The 22,774-nt window shown below is 39.9% G+C and overlaps 1 protein-coding gene and 1 pseudogene across 3 annotated transcripts in view; one reads left to right on the top strand and one right to left on the bottom strand.

Moving 5' to 3' along the window:
- The window catches only part of LRRK1 (leucine rich repeat kinase 1), a 123,153-nt gene that overhangs the window by 86,743 nt on the left and 13,636 nt on the right, over positions 1–22,774 (bottom strand). The window lies entirely within an intron of this gene.
- Positions 4,798–18,203, top strand: LOC307181858 (large ribosomal subunit protein eL39-like; annotated as a pseudogene). The gene is made up of 2 exons: positions 4,798–4,887; positions 17,876–18,203. The product of its transcript is annotated as a large ribosomal subunit protein eL39-like (transcript).

Raw genomic sequence — 22,774 nt, 5'->3', positions numbered from 1 at the left:
CAGAGACTAAGACATTTGAGAGTCAGCTGCAGGGAGAAGCCATTGGCAGGGTAAGAAGAAGGCAGAATCCACGGCTGCGTCATCCATCAGAAGAGGCACTTAATTATGTCATTGCTCATCTTTCAGAATTAAACAAATATCCTCCTTATCTCTGTAAAAGACAGGTGCATGTGTGTGAGGAGGTATAAAGTAACCTCTTCTGTTCACGTTAGGAACATAAATTTAAAAAGTTCACCTTTATGCCCAAGTTAAGCAACACTGAGAAGGTAGAACCAAGGACATAGGATGCATGTGAAATTACAAGGGTGGTTTTACTTTAACTTGATTTATAAATAATGCAACATATGTGGAATAAATGACATACTAAGAAACAAGACTCTGCTCAGTTCTATTTACATATATATATATATATATATATATATATATATATATTTAATGCTGTGGTGTTTTCAGTTTGAATCTGATTTTCTTAAGTTGCATGGACAACACATGTACACTCTCACTGACCCAAGAGCTGGGGGGTCTGGTCCAATCAAATTGTTGGAAAGACATTATGGGAAAACATCAGGTAATGCATGTGCATTTAATTTACTCTGCTAACTTCATTTAATTTCCTGAAATCATAAAGAGAATGGTTAACATATATTTAAATAAAAAAAAAAAAAGACCAAAATGCTAATGATAAGTATTAATGATGGGCTGGGGGGAATTAGTGATAGGATTAGAAAAGATTTTTCTTTATTTCCTAAATTCCCTGTAATGGAATTATATGACTGCTTTATTTAAAACTTTAAAGAAGTTAGATAAGTAATAAAAGAATACATTCTCACTGAAAAAAATTAAATAGTACAGAGATACATCATGTAAGGCAGAACCCCTCCTCCCCACCATGAAACACCTTTTCTTGGAGGTAAATATTTACTTTAATAGTAATTTTTTTTTACAAAAATACTACAGTTTTATATTTGAGAATTGGTGTCCTTTGATTTAAACTTAAATCGGGGTAATTGTATGTATGTATACTATTTGAGATTATTTAGTTATTTGTGCCTATTAATCAACCATTATCTGTAATTATACTCTTTTACACAGTAAAACATCACAGTTCTAAATATTTTGCTCATACAGACTTAAAATTCATACTAAAAATATAACCCCCCAAACTTACTCTATTTCAATACAATATTAATGTAGCAAACAAGTAACTAGGACTAGTAGGAAAATAATAGTAGAACATTAGAATGATTCAGTGTCAAATTTTTAAAAAAATCCTTTTTGTTCTTTATTACAATAGGTGTAATTATTTTCCTAAATAGCAATGAAAATTCCATATACATATATATACTACAACCAGGCATCTTAATTGTTTGGGTGATGGTTCTATATCTTGAATTAATGTAAAGTTAATATGCATAACAAAAAGGTAACAAAAAACTAGGAGAAAGGGAAACCATTAGCACAGTTCATTTTTATTTTTAAGGTTTGGTCAGTGTTGCTTGTTTGTTTTTAGGAAAGTGTCAATTAGAAGTAATTAGAAGCAAGAACGAGTGAGGGGAAGCTATAAATGTAGTGAATGAGTAGCATTATGGATTCAGCACATGTAGACTTACTCTACAAGAATACAAGAAATATTTAGGGTAAGCTGTGAGGTGATAAGTGAACATATTCCTGGTGGGTGATAAATGTTAATATCTACACAGCCTGGTATTTAAATATGCTGGACACGGACAGTAAATTAAAAGTTCATTATGTGAAAAAGTATTTGGTTAAAAAATATTTAAAAACCTATGAAACCAGAACATCATTTAGTCCTTGATAATCACTTTCAATTTAATATTCTATTTATAAAATAATACTTTCAGTAACACTGTATATTTCACATATTCAGCCATTTCTAGGAGAAATGTTTTTAGTTGCTAATAACTCAATCTCTAAATGTTATTTCTGTAATTCAAGTTGTAGAAAAACAAATTATTCTGACTACAGGAAAACTAACAGAAATTATTATTCTCCTTTATTTTGGGAAAGTAATAAAACAGAATTCCATGAATGTTATAGAATGATGTCTGGCTATACAAGCCATGCCACTTACACTAATAGTTCACTGTGGCCTTCCCCATCTTAAAGAGAGTCCTCCTTTGTCTGCTGATTCTGAGTCTGTTCTGTCCTTAAATCCTAAGGAGACATTCTTCCCTTTTCTTCTAGAACAGTGTTTGTTAACTCATCCCTCCCAACCTAATAATCAGAATAAAATTCTCTCCCTACTGCTTTTTTCCTACGAGTCTAGGACAATGGAGAGGTAATATGAAAGTGACTTTAATTCTAACAGTTCTAAATGTTGGTCTCTTACGTATATATATTATACATTTAATTCTCTTGTCCCCGTCAAAGAACGCATGCATGACAGAAGGCAAATGCTCTCTCTTGATTCAAAATCTGTGGCATCTTCTGTACATCCTGGAAAAGACACTAACGTTTTACTTGAATATATACTTTTTCAAAAATTACATTTACCTCCATCAATAGAGTAGCAAAAGGTAAACATATACCTAACAACCCAGAATTCACTGCAGAATAAACAAGAGTAAACTTTAGGATGCTACTGACCTGGTCATAATTGTTTAATGACCTTCCTGTGCCATCCTCCATCGAGTCCCTGTGTGGCCAAACCCGGGGATTGGGGGCTGTCCCTCCCCAGAGGTGACGCCCTCCTGGCACTGCAGTGGCTCACCCACTGTTGCCCTGGGCTTACCGGCCTCCAGCAAGAAGGATGCTTCTTTCTTTGCCAGCTGTCACTCTAGGGTTTAGCCTCAGCAGCAGTTTTCATCTCTGGGTCACATTACGGTGAAATCCAACCCTTTATTTCTTCGGGGAAGAGGCAGAGGTTGGGGGGGTGTAGAGGGCGACATGACCCCAGGGTGACTCTTGGCAGTAATTCCTCACTGACTCCAGATGGCTGGTGCTCAGTCCCATCAAGCTGGGCCATCAGACCCAGCATCAGAAAAGAAAGCAAAGATAGCAGTGGCATTCACCAGGGGCCTCGCTCACGGCTCACGTAGAGCAGAGCTCCAGCCACGCAGGCTGAGCGTTTCTCATACCAGCAAAGCCTCCCAGCACAGATGTAAAACTTCTCTGTGGATATTCTCACCAAATCACTGGAAATAAATTTTTGTTAATAAAAGGGGCATGGGCGGTTATACCTATGAGCAGGCTGTGCAGAGGGAAATCGCACATGAAAGTGCAGTTTTCTTTAGAAACAAAACATACAATTAATTATTAAGATTCCATGTTATGTCCACCTGACACAGCGAAAAATTTAATGAGTTCTAATATTCATTGCTGGCCAGAGTGTGGTGAAAACTGTACACTTGTCAATGTGGGAAGGCTTACTGAGACAGGCTGGGACTGGGACCCTTTGCTGTAGTGCTGCAATGCTTGCACCTGGACATATGTCTTCTGGAGTTACAAAATACAAAGAAACTATAAGGGACTAAAAATAACTGTGTGCATGTGTACTTGGGGCAAATTATGGACAAAAAGATACAAAAAGACCAAAAAAGCTAACTGCCACTTCTGAGGAGCAGGGAGCAAAAGCAGGGTACTGCGCATGCCCCTTGCACACAATGCTACCAAAGAGGTGGGCAAAACACCTAAGCCACTCCTCCTGTTGAACTCCTGGACACACCCCTACCCTCACCCCATATAAGGGACCAGCTCGCCACCCCCCCCCCCCCCAGGGAGCAGAGCAAGAAAGGGAAACTCTTCTTTGTTCTTGCTCCCCACTGCTGCATCAGAGGTCCCAATAAAGTCTTGCTGAATTTCTTGTCTGGCCTCTGATCAATTTCTATTGATTAAGGAAGGCCAAGAACCCTGGTCGGTATCAACAGCAACACTATGAGTAGGTGTCATGGCTGTCATTTTACAGATGACGGAGGCCAAGATGAAGACACTTCACAGTGACAGGCTGGCAAGGAGCAGGGGCAAGAGTGACAGCAGCAAGTCTTTGTGACCCTAGAGCCCATAGAAATCCTACTACTCTTCTTTCCAGTTTATTATTTTTTCCCATAGGAAACATTTTTAAATTGAAGTATACTTGATTTACAATGTTGTGTTAATTTCTGCTGTACAGCAAAGTGATTCAGTTATACAATATATACAATCTTTTTTTGGGGCGGGCGGGGGGGCTTGCCACCCCTTGCAACGTGCAGGATCTTAGTTCCTTAATTAGGGATCGAACCTGTGCCCCCTTCAGTGGAAGCACTGAGTCCTAACCACTGGACCACCAGGGAATTCCCCTATACATTCTTTTTTTTTTTTTAATTTTTATTGGAGTATAGATGCTTTGCAATGTTGTGTTAGTTTCTGCTGTACAGCAAAGTGAATCAGCTAAATGTATACATCCCCTCTTTTTTGGATTTCCTTCCCATTTAGGTCACCACAGAGCATTGAGTAGAGTTCCCTGTGCTATACGGTATGCACTCATTAGCTACCTATTTTATATATAGTAGTGTATATATGTCAATCCCAATCTCCCAATTCATCAACCCCCACTTCCCCCCCCCTTGTATCCATACGTCCATTTTCTACATCTGTGTCTCTCTTCTTTCCAGTTTAATACTTGAGATAGACTGCATGTTTTGTCCCCCTAAATTTCATGTTAACCATAATCCCCAGTATGATGGTATTAGGAGGTGGGTCTCCAGGAACTGACTGGCTTATGAAGGTGGAGCTGCCATGGGATTAGTGCCCTCCCAGAAGAGACAGAGACCTTACTTCTCTGTCCCACATGAGGACACGATGAGAAGATGGCCATCCACAACCAGGAAGTGGGTCTTCACCAAGAACAGAATCAGCCAGTACCTCATCCTGGACTTCCCAGCCTCCGACGTGAGAAGTAAATGCCTGTTGTTTAAGGCACCCAGTGTGTGGCAATTTTATAGCAGCCTGAGCCGACGAAAATAGTAGAACCTCAAGATACTTCAAAATGAGGAGCTACCATGCAGCCATTAAAACTGATGATAATGGAGACTAAGGAAAAGTACAGAAAAGACTTATACAATATTAAGCTAAAAGAATAGAATATGGAACACAGACAGTGAAAAATGGAAAAAATATATAATATAGAAGATTGGTTGATGTCATTTGAAAATACGCAAAGTGAAAGAATTTATTTTGGGAAAAAAGAAGAGTTCTAATGAGTATAGTCTATTATTTTTGTTTACAAAAATTTAGTCTGTCTGTTTAGAAAGAAAAGCTGAGGAACACAAGTACATGATAGCAGCAGGTGAAATGATCAGAGATTTTTTTCTATTTGTGTTTTTCTGTGTTTGCCAATATCTTTCCCTTTTTCTCATCAGTTTGTATTGATTTTGAAATTAAGAAAAAGAAAATGATGAAGTGTATCCAGCACAAAGTTGACTACTTTCAGTCTGACTTAATGAACTAGTCCTTTGATGGTATTATTCAAGCTAAAGCAACTCTTGGGTATACCAAGTCTTGACTCAGTTGCTCTGGAAATAAAGAGAACAAGAAAATTTCCCAGAATATAACTGGCAAAGGTGTCATGGACTTTAAAAGAGAAAATAAAATGGTCTATGATAACATTTAGTATATCAGTAATTGGTACCATTTATTGAGTACTGCCAGATGCTATAAGAAACGCCCTGCATACATCTGCCTTCCTCCCAACACCCATGCAAGGCAGGGTTCTCATCACCACTTTCCACCAGATGACCAGTGCTCCAGGTGATTGGTGAAAGTGCCTCCACCCAGCTCCTAACAGCAGAGCTGGGACTTGAACCCTGGGCACCTGTCGTCAAAGTCCAACCCCTTACTTCCCAGGCTGGGTGTGCCCAACCAAACATGGGGCAATTATTCAGAATGTAATGTCCTTGGCAAACATGTAGGAACTAAAAGGTGAGATGATTCTGTCTCATTAGATGGAAAAAACAGATCCTCCATGAATTCAGTAGCAGTGGAAGAGAGACACAGAAATACAGAGCTACAAAGATGAATTCTTTCCAACACTTAGTTCCTCTCCCAAAAATTCATTTATTTATTGCTCATTCATTTTATAAACAATACTTACTATGTGCTGAGCTAGAGCCTGAGGACACACCTTGATGAGACAGGCAGGAAGAGCTAGAGTGTGAAGCTGTATTCTTCCCAGATTTTACTTTTTTTTTTGTAATTGAAGTATGGTTGATTTACAATGTTGTGGTAATTTCTGCTGTATAGCAAAGTGATTCAGTTATACATATATATACACACATTCTTTTTTAAAATTCTTTTCCATTATGGTTTATCACAGGATATTGTATATAGTTCCCTGTGCTATACAGTAGGACCTTGTTGTTTATCCCAGATCTTACTTTTTTTTTTTTAAAGAAGACTGGGTTTTAAATTTTTATTAATTTATTTATTTTGGCTGTGACGTGCGGCATGTGGTATCTTAGTTCCCCGACCAGGGATCAAACCTGTGCCCCCTGCAGTGGAAGTGCGGAGTCTTAACCACTGGACCACCAGGGAAGTCCAGATTTTACTTTTAAACATCTACAACAAATGCCACGCTCGAGAGACTTGGGATGGTCAACAGACACTGACCTGGTCAAGAAAGATGAACCATCCTTCTGAGGAAACAAAAATCACAGAAGTAAGACAGTTCCTTTATTTAATACTCACATAATATAAAAAGGTGCAATCTGAAGATATAAAAAGAAATAGTCATACTCTGATCTCTGGGGAGGTGATTGTGGGCTGGGCCCACTGAGGGCTGGGCCAACCTCTGTCACTGCAATCCTGCTTCCAGGGAAGTGACTAAGGGAATAATTCTATACATTTAAAAAGCACTATGCAGGGACTTCCCTGGTGGTGCAGTGGTTAAGAATCCACCTGCCAATGCAGGGGACACGGACGGGTTCGAGCCCTGGTCTGGGAAGATCCCACATGCCGCGGAGGAACTAAGCCCGTGCGCCACAACTACTGAGCCTGCGCTCTAGAGCCCGCGAGCCACAACTACTGAGGCTGCGTGCTGCAACTACTGAAGCCCACACGCCTAGAGCCTGTGCTCCGCAACAAGAGAAGCCCCTGCTCGCCGCAACTAGCAAAAGCTCATGCGCAGCAACGAAGACCCAACACAGCTAAAAATAAATAAATTTATTTTAAAAAAGCACTATGCAGGAAAACAAAAGGAAACATGCATAAAGATGCTGATTTCTGCATGGCTTAGTATAGCAAAGAATGGTGGTTTTGTAAATTATTAAATGCATTAAAATGCTTATCACATCGAGCACATGGAGGAACCCCACAACACAGGAAACTGGCCGGAAGGAAAGACCCCAGATGATAACTTTGGTTTTTCTCATGTGATGGAATTTGAGGTTATCTTTTCCCCATTTCCTCTATTTTCCAGTTATTTCTCTGTTACTGCTATAATGGAAAAATAGTTTTTTAAAATACACCTTTCAGATTAACAACGTGAAATTTCTAACTAAATCCAAATTCCTCTGGGCAAAGATGGACACAAGGAAAGAAGAAAATATCTCAATCCAGAGGGAAATTTAGGATGAGGCACCAAGATTTTTCCAGTCGTGTCTTTTACTGAGAACTGTGAACCATGCTAACACACGTGGCAACAGAAATAGAACTGTACTAAAATGAGAAGACTTGGGTTCAAGTCCCAGTCTATTGCTCAACAGCTGCATGGTCTTGGCAAGTATTTGAGATGTCTGAATCTTGTCATCTTCTTGTGAAAAACAGAAACGAAAACAAAATCCCCAAACAAAAAATGACACATATAACAATGCTGAAAAATGCATGCTCCCCAAAATAAAAGGACTGGCACACAAATGGGGGTTATTTCCATAATGCCTGTCCCCTTCCCCCCAACTCCAGGCAACTGTGAGGCACTGACACTGCACCCCCACTTTCTCTGTGGACCTCAGGCTCCCTCAGCCTTCACTCTTGTGTCTCTCCCTCCTGGAAGGAGCCCCACCCCTTCCCTGCTTCCAGGCCCAGTATGGATGCTACCCCCCAGGGAGCCCTGGGGCCCTTCCCATGGGCTTCCTTCTCCTCCCTCTGTCTGCACCTGGCCTGACTGGGACCACCCCTGTTGTGAGGATCTGTCTGCCTCCCTTCTGCTTGGTGGTGCTGGCAAGCTGGGCCTGCAGATACTCAGTCAGCATCGTGTGTCCCTAGCACTGTGCCATGCACATAGTAGGTGCTCATTAACAACTTCTTGGATTCAACTCACTGGGCTTCCAGAGCTCTCTGTGTGTCAGTGAGGGAGGGGTTCACTCTAATCTTGCCCATCTGCAATATCATTCAGGATGGCCACAGGGCACAGAATTCTCCTGGTAAAAGAGAAGGACACCTTCAGGCCCTTCTGGATTTTCCTTTCCACCAATTCTTCTTTAAATGCTTGATAAAATTCACCAGTGAAGTCATTTGGGCCTGGCTTTTCTTTGTGGCGCATTTTTAAAATTATTAATTCAATCTCTCTACTTGTTATAAGTCTGTACAGATTTCCTATTCTTTCTTGAGTCAGTTTAGGTAGTTTGTGTCTTTCTAAGGATTTATCCACCTCACTTAAGGTACTGAATTTGTTGGTGTACAACTGTCCATAGTATTCTCTTATAATTATTTTTTATTTATGTACAGTTGACAGTGATGTCCCCTTTTCATTCCTGATCTTAGTAATCTGAGCCTTGTCGCTTATTTTTCTTGGTCATTCTAAGTGAAAATTTGTAAATATTTTTTTCAAAGAACCAACTTTTGGTAGATTTCTCTGATTTTCTCTATTGTTTTTCTAGTCTCTATTTCATTTATTTCTGCTCTAATCTTTGTTCTTCCCTCTGCTTGCTGTGGGTTTAATCTGTTCCTTCTTTTCTAGTTTCTTAAGATGGAAGGTTAGGATATTGATTTGAGATCTTCTTTTTTAATATAGGTGGGTATAGCTATAAATTTCCTTCTAAGCACTGCTTTACCTGCATCCTCTAAGTTTTAGCATGTTGTGTTTTGTTTTCATTCATATCAATGTGTGCTCTAATTTCCCTTGTGATTTCTTCTTTAACTCACTGGTTATTTAGGAGCATGTTGTTTCATTTCCACATATTTGTGAATTTCCCAAATTTCCTTCTGTTATTGATTTCTAATTTTATACCACTGTGGTCAGAGAACATATTTTGTTTTATTTCAATCCTTTTAAATTTATTGAGGCTTGTTTTATGGACAAACACAATTTAAACACATAAAGAAAAATCTCCACAAAACTCTATGTGTCCTAAAACACACAGACTAGATAAAAGGACAAATGACAAATGAGAAAGGAAAATTAGAATGACCAATTAGAAAAGAAAACCCTATATTACAGACAAAGGGTTAATATGATGAAAGAAGCATGCTCTTACATTGCTGGAGGGAATACAAAATTGCACAGCCTCCATGGAGGGGAATTACCAATACCTAGCAAAATTACATCTGCATTTTCCCTCAGCCCAACACTCTGTATTTTAGACATTTATGCCAAAGATACAACAGCAAAAATGCAAAATGATGTCTACACAAGATTATTTATTGCATCATTATTGCAGGGGAAACAATCTAGATGTCCATCTATAGAGAACTGGCTACAGAAACTATGGGACTTCTGTAATCAGAGTCCTATGCAAAGGTAAGAAGGAAAGAGAAAGAGTTCTATATACTGGGGCGTCATCTCCTACTGTTTTGTGATTCTCAGGGCAGCTCCCATTACCTCCCCCCTGGATGGGACACACAACATCCCAGCCCCCAATGACCCTGTGTGCTGGGTCTGCTCACCCCATCCTAGAGCTGGGAAGGCAGAGGCTCAGCTGAGGGCAAATGAGGAGCCTGAATTATGCCCCAAAGTGGCAGCTCTGGCACAGTGCAGAAGAACAAGTGCAGCACTTGTGGTTCCTGAAAGAGGGAGAGGCCCACGCCCTGTACTTATGGGTAACTGCCAAGGATTCTCCCCATGCCCGTCCATAATCTCCATGCATCCTTAAGTACTGACGGTGAGGAGAAAACCTGCAAGGAGGTGTCCTGCCTCTATCTCCTCATTCTCCTAGGCAGAGTGCACTTTTCTGGTGCAGGGCGGTCAGGGCAGGCTGCTGAGGTATCTGCACTGGAAAGAGCAGAAGCAGGGCAGACAGACAGACATACACTCACCAAGACAAGACAGGTTGGCTTTGGGGGAAATACCTGGAGGTCTCTTGAGAATACAAGATTAGAGATTGAGGATAGAGACTGCATTCTGTGAACTTCTGGGAAAGATCTGGGCAAACGAGTTCAGAGGCTTAGCTGTATGCTTTAAATGGAATTCCCTGTGGATGTCCTGTTGAGAAACTTCAGTAAAGATTTAAACTTCTTTTTGATTTTGTTTTAAGATTCCAGGCTGGAGTTTCCTTGGAATACAGAGGTTATGAGTGATTTCCCTGAATCTCACATATATATTCATTTCTCCTCTTCTTCCTTTTTAACAAATGGAATATACTATGATTATGTTCTACAACTTGCTTCCCTCACTTAAAAGTTCTGTGTCGGCACATGGAGATCCATCATACCTGTTTTCATGGTAGCCCTTTGTCCTCATTGATGGACATTTAGGGCATGTCTAGTTCTGTGTAATCCCCTTCACTGCTGTGCTGAACATCCCTACCTGTGCATTTCTCACCTGAACTGTATCTCCAGGTTAAATTCCTAGCAGTGGAAGGAGCAGAGGATATAGTCAGCCTTGATTTTTATAAAGATTGCCAATTTGCTTTTCCAAAAGTTGCATCAATTATATCCTTACTTAATTATCAACTCAATATTAGTTTAAAATAAAATATGAAAAACAGCATAAGTTATATCTTTGCTGCCTTAAATAATATCAAACTTCCTGATTGTTTCCAATCTGCAAAGCAAAATAACATATCTCATAATTGGTTCTGGTTTCCATTTCTTTCCATATGAATGACATTCGGCATATTTTCATGTTTACCCATCATCTATCTTTTTCAATGAACTAAACTCTATTTTTTGGTTCATTTGAAAATTGTAATATTCTTTCTATCATTGATTTGCCAGTGCTCTTTGTGGTATATGTTGAAGATAGTTTTTACCTATTTGTTGGTTGTCACTTGAGAGGCTTTTCTACAGAATAGTTCTAACTGTTATGTAATCATTGTATTAATCTTCTCCTTTATGATATCTGGGTTTTGTGCTGTGCTTAGGAAAAAGTCCCTCTCCCTCCAAAATTATTTTAATTTATCATTTTCATAGACTTTTAATGGTGTTCATTTTTATGTTTAAATATTTGATTCATCTGAAATTGATTTTGGTGTGGAAGTGAGAAAGCAATATGTTATTTTTGTCCTATTGCCAAGTAAACTTTCTTTTCTGGACTAATTTGAAATCCTAAATAGTAAAGCAAAAGCAATGTGCATTTGGACCTATTTTTTTTTTTGGCCGCGAGGCATGTGGGATCTTAGCTCCCCAACCGGGGATCAAACCTGCATTGGAAGGTGAAGCCTTAACAACTGGACCACCAGGGAAGTCCCATTTTGGCTTATTTTTGAGTTGCTACTCTGTCCCATTGCTTTCCCTGTCCTTTCCATTTCTACTCTCCAACACATTTCATTACTATGGCATTGTAATAATTCTAACATATGATGGAACTACTCTGCCCTCCTCTCAACTGACCTCCTCCTCATTTGAATCTTCTTGGCTATTCTTATATGCTTATTTTTCTAGGTAGAATTTATTATTCTTTGTTCATGTTCTAAAAAGAAATCCTGTTTGTATTTTAACTGCAAGTGCACTGAATTATAAAATCAACATGTAGAGAATTGACATATTTACAATGTTGTCTTCCTATACAAGAGGACTATTTGTCATTTTAAAATTGAAGTACAGCTGACTTACAATATTATATTAGTTTCAGGTGTACAATAATAGTGATTCGAGATTTTTATAGATTATACTCCATTTAAAGTTATTATAAAATATTGGTTATATTCCCTGTGCTGTACATTACACTCTTGTATCTTATTTATTTTATACCTAGTAGTTCATACTTCTTCCTCCCCTTCCTTGATCTTGTCTCCCCCCACACCCTCCCCTCTGGTAACCACTAGCTTGTTCTCTGTAGCTGTGAGTCTGTTTCTATCTTCTTATATTCACTTGTTTGTTTTATTTTTTTAGATTCCACATATAAGTGAAAACATACAGTATTTGTCTTTCTCTGTCTGACTTATTTCACTTAGCATAATACCCTCCGGGTCCATCCATGTTGTTGTAAATTGCAAAATTTCATTCTTTTTTATGGGTGAGTAATATTCCATTGTACATATATACCACATCTTCTTTATCCATTCATCTATTGATGGACACTTAAGCTGCTTTCATATCTTGGCTATTGTAAATAATGCTACTGTGAACATTGGGGTGCATATATCTTTTTGAATTAATGTTTTCATTTTCTTTGGATATGAACCCAGGAGTGGAATGGCTGGATCATATAGTAGTTCTATTTTTAATTTTTTGAGGAACCTGTATACTGTTTTCCATAGTGTTTGCACCAATTTACATTCTCTCCAACAGTGCACAAGTGTTCCCTTTTCTCCACATCCTTGCCAATATTTGTTATTTGTAGACATTTTGATGATTTGATGATAGCCATTCTGAGAGGTATAAGGTAGTATCTCATCGTGGTTTTGATTTGCATTTCCCTGATGATTAGTGATGTTGAGCATCTTTTCATGTGCCTGTTGGCTATCTGTATGTCTTCTTTGGAAAAATGCCTATTCAGGTCCTCTGCCCATTTTTTAATCAGGTTTTTTTTTTTTTATAGTGAGTTGTATGAGTTCTTTATATATTTTGGATATTTACCCCTTATCAGATTTACTTAAATATCCTTAAAGTTTCCTTCATACGATCCTGTATATTTATCATGAATTCCCCTAGACAGTGTACATTTAATTTATATTAATTCAATAATTAAGAAAAAAGCAAAACATTTCTACTTATAGCCCCTTGGACATTCAAAGTTCTCATTTCAGTTCTTCTGGGCTTGTAAATTGATCTGGATAGGGCATCTAGTTACCCACTAGATACAATGTCAATGCGAAGAGCTCCTAGGAAAGATAAGGAAAGATCAATGAAGTCCTAGAGGTTGATAAGCAAAAGATATGAAGAGAGAGTTCAAAAAAAGTAAATATAACCAGCTCTTACACACACTAAAACATACCTAAGCCTCACTTATCATAAGAGAAATGCATATTAAAACTATACTGAGACACCATTTTTCACACATCAGATTAGGAAAAACCAAAAATTTGATAACAAACACTGTTGTCAGGCCTATAGGGAAACAGGCAAGCACATACATTGTGGAGGTTGGGTGTAAACAGGAAAAACTCCCATGGAGGGTGATTTGGCACTATCTGGCAGATTTTCAGAAGCATATGTCCTTTGACCCATCACTTTGAGAATTTATTGCGTAGATATGCTTGTATACATGTGAAAAGACATCACAGCATTTTTTGTTGTAACAAAATATTAAGAATAGCCCAAATGTCCAGTAAAGGAGACTGCTTACATAAACTGAGGTACAACACAATAGAATTCTGTGCATTTGTCAAAAGAATGATGATGATGATAGCACGAATGCGTGAAAGAAACAGGCAAGGTACAGAACGGTGTGTGTGATCAGCTATACATTGTATAAAAGAGGGAAAATAAGAATCTATATTTGTTTTGCTTGTATACACATAAAGACATTCTGTAGGGATGTAAAAATCAAAGAATGGTTTTTGAGCTGTGTGACTATATTCAAACAACTAAAGTTTTAAGATCTTGGCAAGGAAAAATACATGAAGTCATTTGCTCTGCCTTTTCCTCTGCATGTCTTCAGGCAGAGATACACACCCTTGAGTTCAAACAACAAAAATTGACTCCAGCTGATTTGCCTCAAAACAGGGACTGCCATCTGCCTTCTAAATCCCAAAGCAGGCAAACCAAAAAAAGCAACAAGCCAGGATCAGGGGTCCTCTGTAGCTCGCAGAGTTATGAGTTGATGTATTTAACTCGTAGATTTGAAGGGAAGCCCTTGGGTGATTACAACGTGGCCGCTGAAAAGTTAAAAGCAAACACCACAAATGTATCTGCATAAAGGATAATGCTTAACAGAAGCAAACGCCTGCAGCCTCACCCCTTTGCCCTGAGACAAAAACGCAGAGAAGATCTTCAGTCTGAGCAAGAGTTTACATTCCTGGGTGCCGCACTCCTCTGCGGCTGGGTTTGTAGCCTGTGGCTGAGTTGGACCAGACCGCTCTGTGATTGCCACATTCACAGCTATTTTCCTCTATGGAAATGCCCACTCACATAGTACAAACTTCTTCAGTTAATACAAACCCTGGCCAGACAACAATATGGCCCTTTGTTTTTATGAGTGATATTCTGATCATTAAAGCAAGAAGCTCCATGATTCCTCAGAAACCGCAAACATCCCAAGAATGCCTGGGTTCTGCTACTGTGGCCCTTTGCCCACCGAAACCTGACTCAGCCGTCACTATTTCTCGATGAGTTCAAGGCACTCCTTATGGACAGTTTTCAGCTGAACATTTAAAAGATACTCATGAGTATTAGAACTTCAAGCTTTAGTAGGAAACAAACAGATTTTGCTAATCTGGTCCAAAAAAGCATTCTGAAGATAAGGCAAGGAAAGATTTTGACTTTAATGAAAACATTTTCAATTAAAATTTAAACAGTTTTAATTAAAACAATTTTGATGATTAGATTAGGGGTCATCACATTTCAGTGATAGACACATTCGAAAATGAGGACTGGACACGTTGTAAATTCCATGCTTTCTATGGCTTCAAGCCCAATAAAATCAAAGGCCTCCCATTTTTAAGGACCTCCCCATTTTTATCAGTGTAATATTATTATCAGTTTCAGTTAACAGAACTAGAGTCCAGGTGAGGCTACATAATTTACTGAGTAACTACCAAGCATGCACACTTCGCATGGTGCTAAGCATTCTGCAAACAGATTCTAACCATTTCTGTGTTACAGATGAGGACTGGGGTGCAGAGGGACCAGGATTTGAACCCAGCTCCTTCCGACTGCAAAGTCCACATCCTTGACACCATCACTCAGTTTCTCCTGCAAATTGCACACCTCAGAGATGCCAAGGAGATGCTGGGAGATAGGATCCAGACAGCAGGCTGAGATAGGATCCAGACAGGAGGCTGAGCCCTGGCTGTAGCCACAACCTCCTGCCCCAAGTCCTTAAAAGTTATTTATTTATATATATATACCAAACTCAACAAGCCATGTGAACACAGAAAACAAGAAGGAGACCTAATAGGTCCAGAAACCATCGTGCATGAGGTAGGCAAGGTTCAGGAGTGCTCCAAGGCTGCCTGGAGAGCATAGGGGAAGCAAGGCCCCTAGAGCCACCAGCAGGGGGACTGCTCGGAGGGGAAACTCACAGTAAGCCTTTCTCCAGCCTGCGCCAGGCAGTGGGGGGAAGAGGTTTCTGCCCCCTGTGCACTAGAGAGGAAGTGTGGAACTTTAGGTGGTGGGTGACACTCAGGCAGCTCGTGGAGTCCCCCACCCAGAAGACATACTCTGGGTGCACCCCCAGGACAGTCCACTGCAGTCTCCCTGCCCCCCTATCTGCAGGCTGCGTTGACCAAAACTGCGTTCACAGACAGCTATGGGGAATCCCAAACACAAAGGTCAACATCCAACCATGTACCCACAAACATTTGAGGAAGATGAATGCCATAAAGGAGAAGCACCCAATTCCGATAACAGAGCCTGCAAGCAGGGCAGGAAGAGACCCCTCCCCACCCCCATCCCTACACACAGAAAGTGAAGCTAAATTGAGTTCTCTGCTTATTTAGCCAAGGACCCAGTGCCACTGGGAGCATGTTGACCCCCCCAGGGCAGGAGAGGATGAGGCATATCCCACCGCAGTTCCCCCTTGGGCCTCAGAGTCCCCAAGGGGAAGTCAGCAGTTGACAGTGACAATGCTTAGGCAAGGTAGGGTCTTTCCAGATCTGAGAGCCTGTATCTCTTGCTGCACCCTTACATTACTGTTCAGTGGGAAAACCTACACAAATAACCTAGTCACCGAGATAAGGGAGTGTGGACAAACTCTGGACTCTTTGGTTGATGATTAACTTGCTATCAGCAACCACTACTCTCATCTGGGAGGAAAAGACCGAGTCAGTGCCTGAGCCCCCCTAAGCAGGATCTCGGGTTCTGGCTTTCCAGAATCTCGGGGTCCCATCTCCATCTAGTACCAGTGTTAGTAAAGCAAGAACAAGACCTTAGAATAAATATGACTGACGTCTTGGAGAGATACAAGAGGACGCAGCATCCATACACAAGAATTGACTGAAAAGCTAGGAGATTAAAACAAAAGAGTTGATCTGTAAAACACAGTAAGTGGGTGGCAGAGTATAATGGAGAGAGCTAGAGGACAAATCAGCAACGTGGAAAACCAAGCAGAGGGTGCAGCAGCAAGACACAAAGAAGTTAAAGTACAGACAAAAAAATTAAAGAGACATGGAAGATGATCCTTGATGTTTTTCAAAACGTGTCTAATAAGAATTCCAGAACCATGTACTCAAATAAATAAGAAACATTCTCAAGTTGAAAAAAAGATGGGTTCTCAGAAGTTAGAGCATACTACTCAAGAAGTTGAAGAGGGGAGGAGTAAATTTAGGAAAAAAAAGAAAATAAAGATAAAAGCAAAAATTAATTAAATAGAGGGACTTCCCTGGTGGTCCAGTGGTTAAGACTCTGTGTTCCCTGGAGAGGGTGTGGAGAAAAGGGAACCCTCTTGCACTGTTGGTGGGAATGTAAATTGATACAGCAACTACGGAGAACAGTATGGAGGTTCCTTAAAAAACTAAAAATAGAACTACCATATGACCCTGAAATCCCACTACTGGGCATATACGAGAAAACCATAATTCAAAAAGAATCATGTACCACAAAGTTCATTGCAGCACTATTTACAATAGCCAGGATATGGAAGCAACCTAAGGGTCCATTAACAGATGAATGGATAAAGAAGATGTGGCATATATATACAATGGAATATTACTCAGCCATAAAAAGAAACAAAATTGAGCTATTTGTAATGAGGTGGATAGACCTAGAGTCTGTCATACAGAGTGAAGTAAGTCAGAAAGAGAGAGACAAATACTGTATGGTAACGCATATATATGGAATCTAAAAAAAAAAAAGGTTCTGAAGAACCTAGGGTCAGGACAGGAATAAAGATGAAGATGTAGAGAATGGACTTGAGGACATGGGGAGGGGGAAGGGTAAGCTGGGACAAAGTGAGAGAGTGGCATTGACATATATACACTACCAAATGTATAATATATAGCTAGTGGGAAACAGCCACATAGCACAGGGAGATCAGCTCCGTGCTTTGTGACCACCTAGAGGGGTGGAATAGAGAGGGTGGGAGGGAGACACAAGAGGGAGGGGGTATGGAGATATATGTATACATATAGTTGATTCACTTTGTTATACAGCAGAAACTAACACAACATTGTAAAGCAATTATACTCCAATAAAGATGCTAAAAAAAAAAAAGAATTAACGTTCTGAGACTTACAGAAGCTTTCTAATATAATAAACCACTCCAATGTTAAACTTAAAAAAAAAAAGACTGCGTTCCCAATGTAGGGGGCCCGGGTTCCATCCCTGGTCAGGGAACTAGATCCCGCATGCCACAACTAAGAGCCCGTATGCCACAACAAAGATCCCCCAGGTGGCAAGGAAGATCCCACATCCTGCAACTAAGACATGGCACAGCCAAAAAAAAAAAAAAAAATTAATTAAATAGAAACCAAAGAGTTTTTGTCCGCCATCTTGGTGTGTGTGGTTAACTCTGTTCCTCACCCTGTCCTCTCCCAAGACTTTCAGGATCAAGCGATTCCTGGCCAAGAAACAGAAGCAGAATCGTCTTATTCTCCAGTGGATTCAGATGAAAATGTAACAAAATCAGGTACAACTCCAAGAGAAGACATTGGAGAAGACCCAATCTGGGTCTATAAGGAATCACACATGAAATGGCATGCGTATTTTTGCTGTATCAAGGTCATGTGCATCTTAACCATATCACTCTGAAAACCACTACTATTTGGACAGCTGGATGTGTTTTATTGGGAAAATAATTTTCCTCTTTGTTTCAATGTTTCTGCACTAGTGGGTTGGCTCAGTAATAAATGTGAGATCTTTCGTTGGAAAAAAATAAATAGAAAGCAAAGACACTAAAAAAAGCAACAACAAAACCCAAAGCTGCTTCTTTCAAAGGACTCATGAAACAATCTTATTGACAGATTGATCAAAAAAATAAGAAACGAGGGTGGGGGTAGCAAAAGTACGGACAATATCTGGAATGAGAAAGGAGACAAAAATATACACTAGAGAATTAAATCATGAGAGATGGCAGGTCTGGGACAGGAACTGGACCACAGGAGCCTGGAATATCTTGTCACATCAGAAAGCAAGGATGTTATCAAAGACTCCTGGGGTTATGTCAAAAGATAGAGAAACCAACCCAAAGGGGCTTCAGCTGGCAAAAGATGAATAATTTTAGCATCAGAAATAAAAAAGTAAAAATTCATGAATGAGCAATAATATTAAAAGGACACACTTTATCGGTCACCTTTGAAAGATGCTAGGGAATTGATCCATTTTCAGAAAATGAAATAATTAAAATAAGGGAAAGATTCATTCATCCTGACTTTCACATACAAACTGTATCTCAAGGTACCACAGAGTTGATGGGAGAAAGTCCTTCTTTAGAGATACATTTCAGCTAGATGAAGAAAGAATGGTAGACTTAAAATATCACCACTTCACAACCCCAAAGAAATAACTGATATAAAGCAATGATTGATGACTGATAAAATCATTAGGTGAAAAGCTGAAAAACCATTACAACCTTTATGATGAAGTATCATGCTGACAACACCAAAATTACTGAAAAATTTGAACAGCAAAGACAGACAATTAGACATCATTTGACTCCTGTGGTGAAACAATAGGAAATACACAACACTAGTTATTTAGTGTTCTTGCCAAGTCTTACTGAATGTAATCAAGCCTCTGGATCTATGGAAGCACAGAGGAGCACCACACTGGATGCAATCACCAAAATCCAGACTGTGGGAAACTACAAAGGATAAGCAATGTGGTTTTATCAACAATTAAATTGCAAGGAAAAAGGAAGTGAGGGAGAAAGGTAGAAATTAAGAGACTCAGTAACAAACCTGATTCAAGTCAACCATTGATAAAAATAAATTATGAGACAATCAAGGGCATTAGAATGCTGACTAGATATCTGATGTTATTAAGCCCATATTTTTTATTTTAAAAAATGTATATAAAATGTACTGAGTTGGACTTTTTTAAACACTTCTTAACATATGACGTTTGGAATTGGGTTCTAAATAATCTAGAGAGAAATGGAAGGGAATATGAATAGATCAAGATTGGCTATGTGTGGTAATTGCTAAAGTTGGGGCAATGGATACAGAGAGGTCCATTACAGTATTCTCTCACTTTTATGATGCGTTCAAAATTTTCCATAATATAAAAGATGGAAAAAAAAACTGAGATAAAAACATAACAATTTCAAAATTCTGCCTAGGCTAAAGATTTATGAAAAGAAAAAAGCCATTTTGAATCTAGGCCTAAGAAACTGATTTCTGAGGGAAAAAAAGAGAGAGGAAACTATTTTCTCTGATTCTTTGGAAGAAAGGAGAACTGGAAAACTAGGGACCAGAGTGGGAGGGAATACTTTTCACTGTATTCCCTTTTGTACTTTTGAATTTTATATCGAGTATATGATGTATCTATGAAAACTAAATGATGTCATCTAAAAACATATTTTAAATCCTGAAGCCACTAGGAACTTTATGCTAATACATTTGAAAATCTAGATTAAATGGGTGACTATCTAGAAAAATGTATTCACAAAATTAACTCAAGAAGAAATGGAAAATTTAAATAAACCTACAGTCTTTAATGAAATGGAATCAATAATGTAAAAGTCTACCCATAAAAAAGCACCAGGCCTAGACGGTTTTATAGGTAAAAGGTTTTATCCAGCTTCTTGGAAAATAAAGCTCTTATACAGTACAAACTTAGTGTTGATTAAAAAATTAAATTACAAAAAGATTGGCACAGTATGAAAATATTTATTTTAAAATCTTAAATATGGAGACTGTTCTGAAAAGAGCAGGACTGCCCAAACGTGACTCTGGTTGCCACTCCTCAAACCTGGACAATGAGCCAGCTGAGGGATGCCCACCTCTCCCTTGGATGAAGGGATGGCATCCAAGCTCAGTTTCCATGGGTCTAGTGCCTGGAGGTTCTATAACATCCCACAGCCCCAAGTGATTCCCCTATAGGCAGCCAGCACCCACCCTGACACATCATGAAGAGGCTAGCCTCTGGGAGTGGAGGTCCATGCTGGACCCTCTGCTGGACTGGAACCCACTGCCATGCAGCAGATGCCCTGGCAAGTCTCCCTGTGAGAGGATGAGAGACTGGGGACCACAGGCAACCCATCCTGCAGACCCAGGCTTTGTGATTTCCTCTCCCTCAATGAAGCCTCTTCCTTAACCCAGGCAGGTGATGTTACAGAATTTTTGTTGACCAGAGGGGACTGCCTGGTGGGACAGAAACAATACTACGTATTTATAGGCACTGACATAATTAACAATGGTATAAAACATGGCAAAACGTCCATACTAACTTTGAATAATGGCTACCTTTGGGGGTTTATGAAGACCACTTACCAGGGAGAGTTCCAAAGGGGGCTCTAACTATTCTTGTCATGTTTTACTTCTTAAAATAATTGTTGAAGTGAAAATGGCTTAATATTAATATCAGTTAAATCTGAGTGTGTGTACATCCTTGATTCCTTTTTCTTTTACTCCTCACATCTAATGCATTATCGATTTCTGTGGTGTGCTGTGTCAAAGATGACCACAAACGTTTGGCATTCCTTCCTTTGGGAGCTGGAATCTAATATTTCCAATCCTGCATGGAATCCGGACTTACCTTCTGACTTGTTTTGACCAACAGAGGGCGGAAGAAGCGATGAAGAGACAGTTCAGGCATAAGCCTTAGTAAGGCCTCAGAGTTTCTGCTTCTGAGCTCTGGGAATTCAACTGCTAAGCTGTAAACAGGCTGGGGGTGGATGTCTGGATGAGCATGTGGGAAGAGCAGTCACGGTGAGGAGCACCGAATTATCAGACATGTGAGTGAGGCAAGAAGAACCACCCACTGAGCCCTGCTGATTCCTGACTCACAGAATCCCAGGAAACTATAAACTGCTGTGGTTTTAAGCCAGTGAGTTATGCAGTAGTTTGTTACATAAGTCCTCAGAAAAGATTCCCACTCCATCCTCTTCTTCCTTTCCTGCCCCACCGTCCTGGGCTACCCTGGGCCTTCTTTCCAGAGCTCTGGTAACAGCCTTCTAGTTGATTGCAAATTTCCCTAATAATGCTTTGAATCCTATAATTATTGGTTTATCTGGAATTCATTGTAAAAATGTTTATTTTAATCAATGAATTTGCATTAAGAAATAAATTAAGAAATTAACTGAGAAGATAGTAAGATTGATATCAAAATAAAATAAATGCCTATTAGGATCCTCAAGAGAATTCAAGAAGACACTGCATATATGTGACAGGAACAGAATGCTATGAAAAGAAACAATCAAGAATAGGAAAGAGCTTCTGGAAGTTAAGAAGGGTTGGAAAACCTGAGGGAAAAGATAAGCAACAGGAGTTCCAGAAAAGCAAACAAACCAAAACAATAAAGAGAAAAAGCAGAGGAAGATAATACTATCAATGAAAATACAAGGACTTTTCCAGGCCTGAAAGGGATAAATTGTTGGCCTACCCTGTACCAAGCAGCATGAAGGATAACGACCCTCACCCAGGTCTTTTGTTATGAAATTTCAGAAGACCAGACATACAGGGAAGATTCTAAAGGCTTCTAGAGAGGAAAAAACAAGTCACCCACAAAGCGATGAGAATCAGACCACATCAGAGGACAACAGAGCAGGCTCTTCCAAGGTCTAAAGGCAAATGATTTCCACTTGGGATCACGGGGAAGACCAATGGAAGATGCTTTCAGGAAAACCGAGTCTCACATGTGCCACCACAGCCCTTTCTGAGTTTTCTTACTCATGTGCTCCAGGTAAATGAGGGCTCAAAATAAGAGTTCTGGGCTTCCCTGGTGGCACAGTGGTTGAGAGTCCGCCTGCCGATGCAGGGGACACGGGTTCGTGCCCCGGTTCGGGAAGATCCCACATGCCGCGGAGCGGCTGGGCCTGTGAACCATGGCCACTGAGCCTGAGTGTCCGGAGCCTGTGCTCTGCAACAGGAGAGGCCACAACAGTGAGAGGCCCGCGTACCGCAAAAAAATAAAAAAATAAAAAAAAATAAGAGTTCTGAGTAAGAGGTGGGAACCAGGTGGAGGTAAAAAGTAGGGAAGAGGTGTGCGTCTCCTGAGCCCCACAGAACATGGATGACACTGAGTCCCCAGGCCAAGTCATAGCAATGAGAACATATCATTTAATGTTGCAAAAGCAACCCAGAGATGAGTCCACACTGATAGAATTAAGTGGGAGGGAGCATCTGGGAGGTGTGGTGCAAGGGGAAAGAAATCGTCCTCTATCGTGGCAGGCTGGCAGGCAGGCAGCAGACTCTGTCTCAACGGA

The sequence above is a fragment of the Stenella coeruleoalba genome, assembly GCF_951394435.1.
Source record: "Stenella coeruleoalba genome assembly, chromosome: 2".
Classification (NCBI taxonomy): domain Eukaryota; kingdom Metazoa; phylum Chordata; class Mammalia; order Artiodactyla; family Delphinidae; genus Stenella; species Stenella coeruleoalba.
This window is presented reverse-complemented; position numbering and strand designations above follow the sequence as displayed.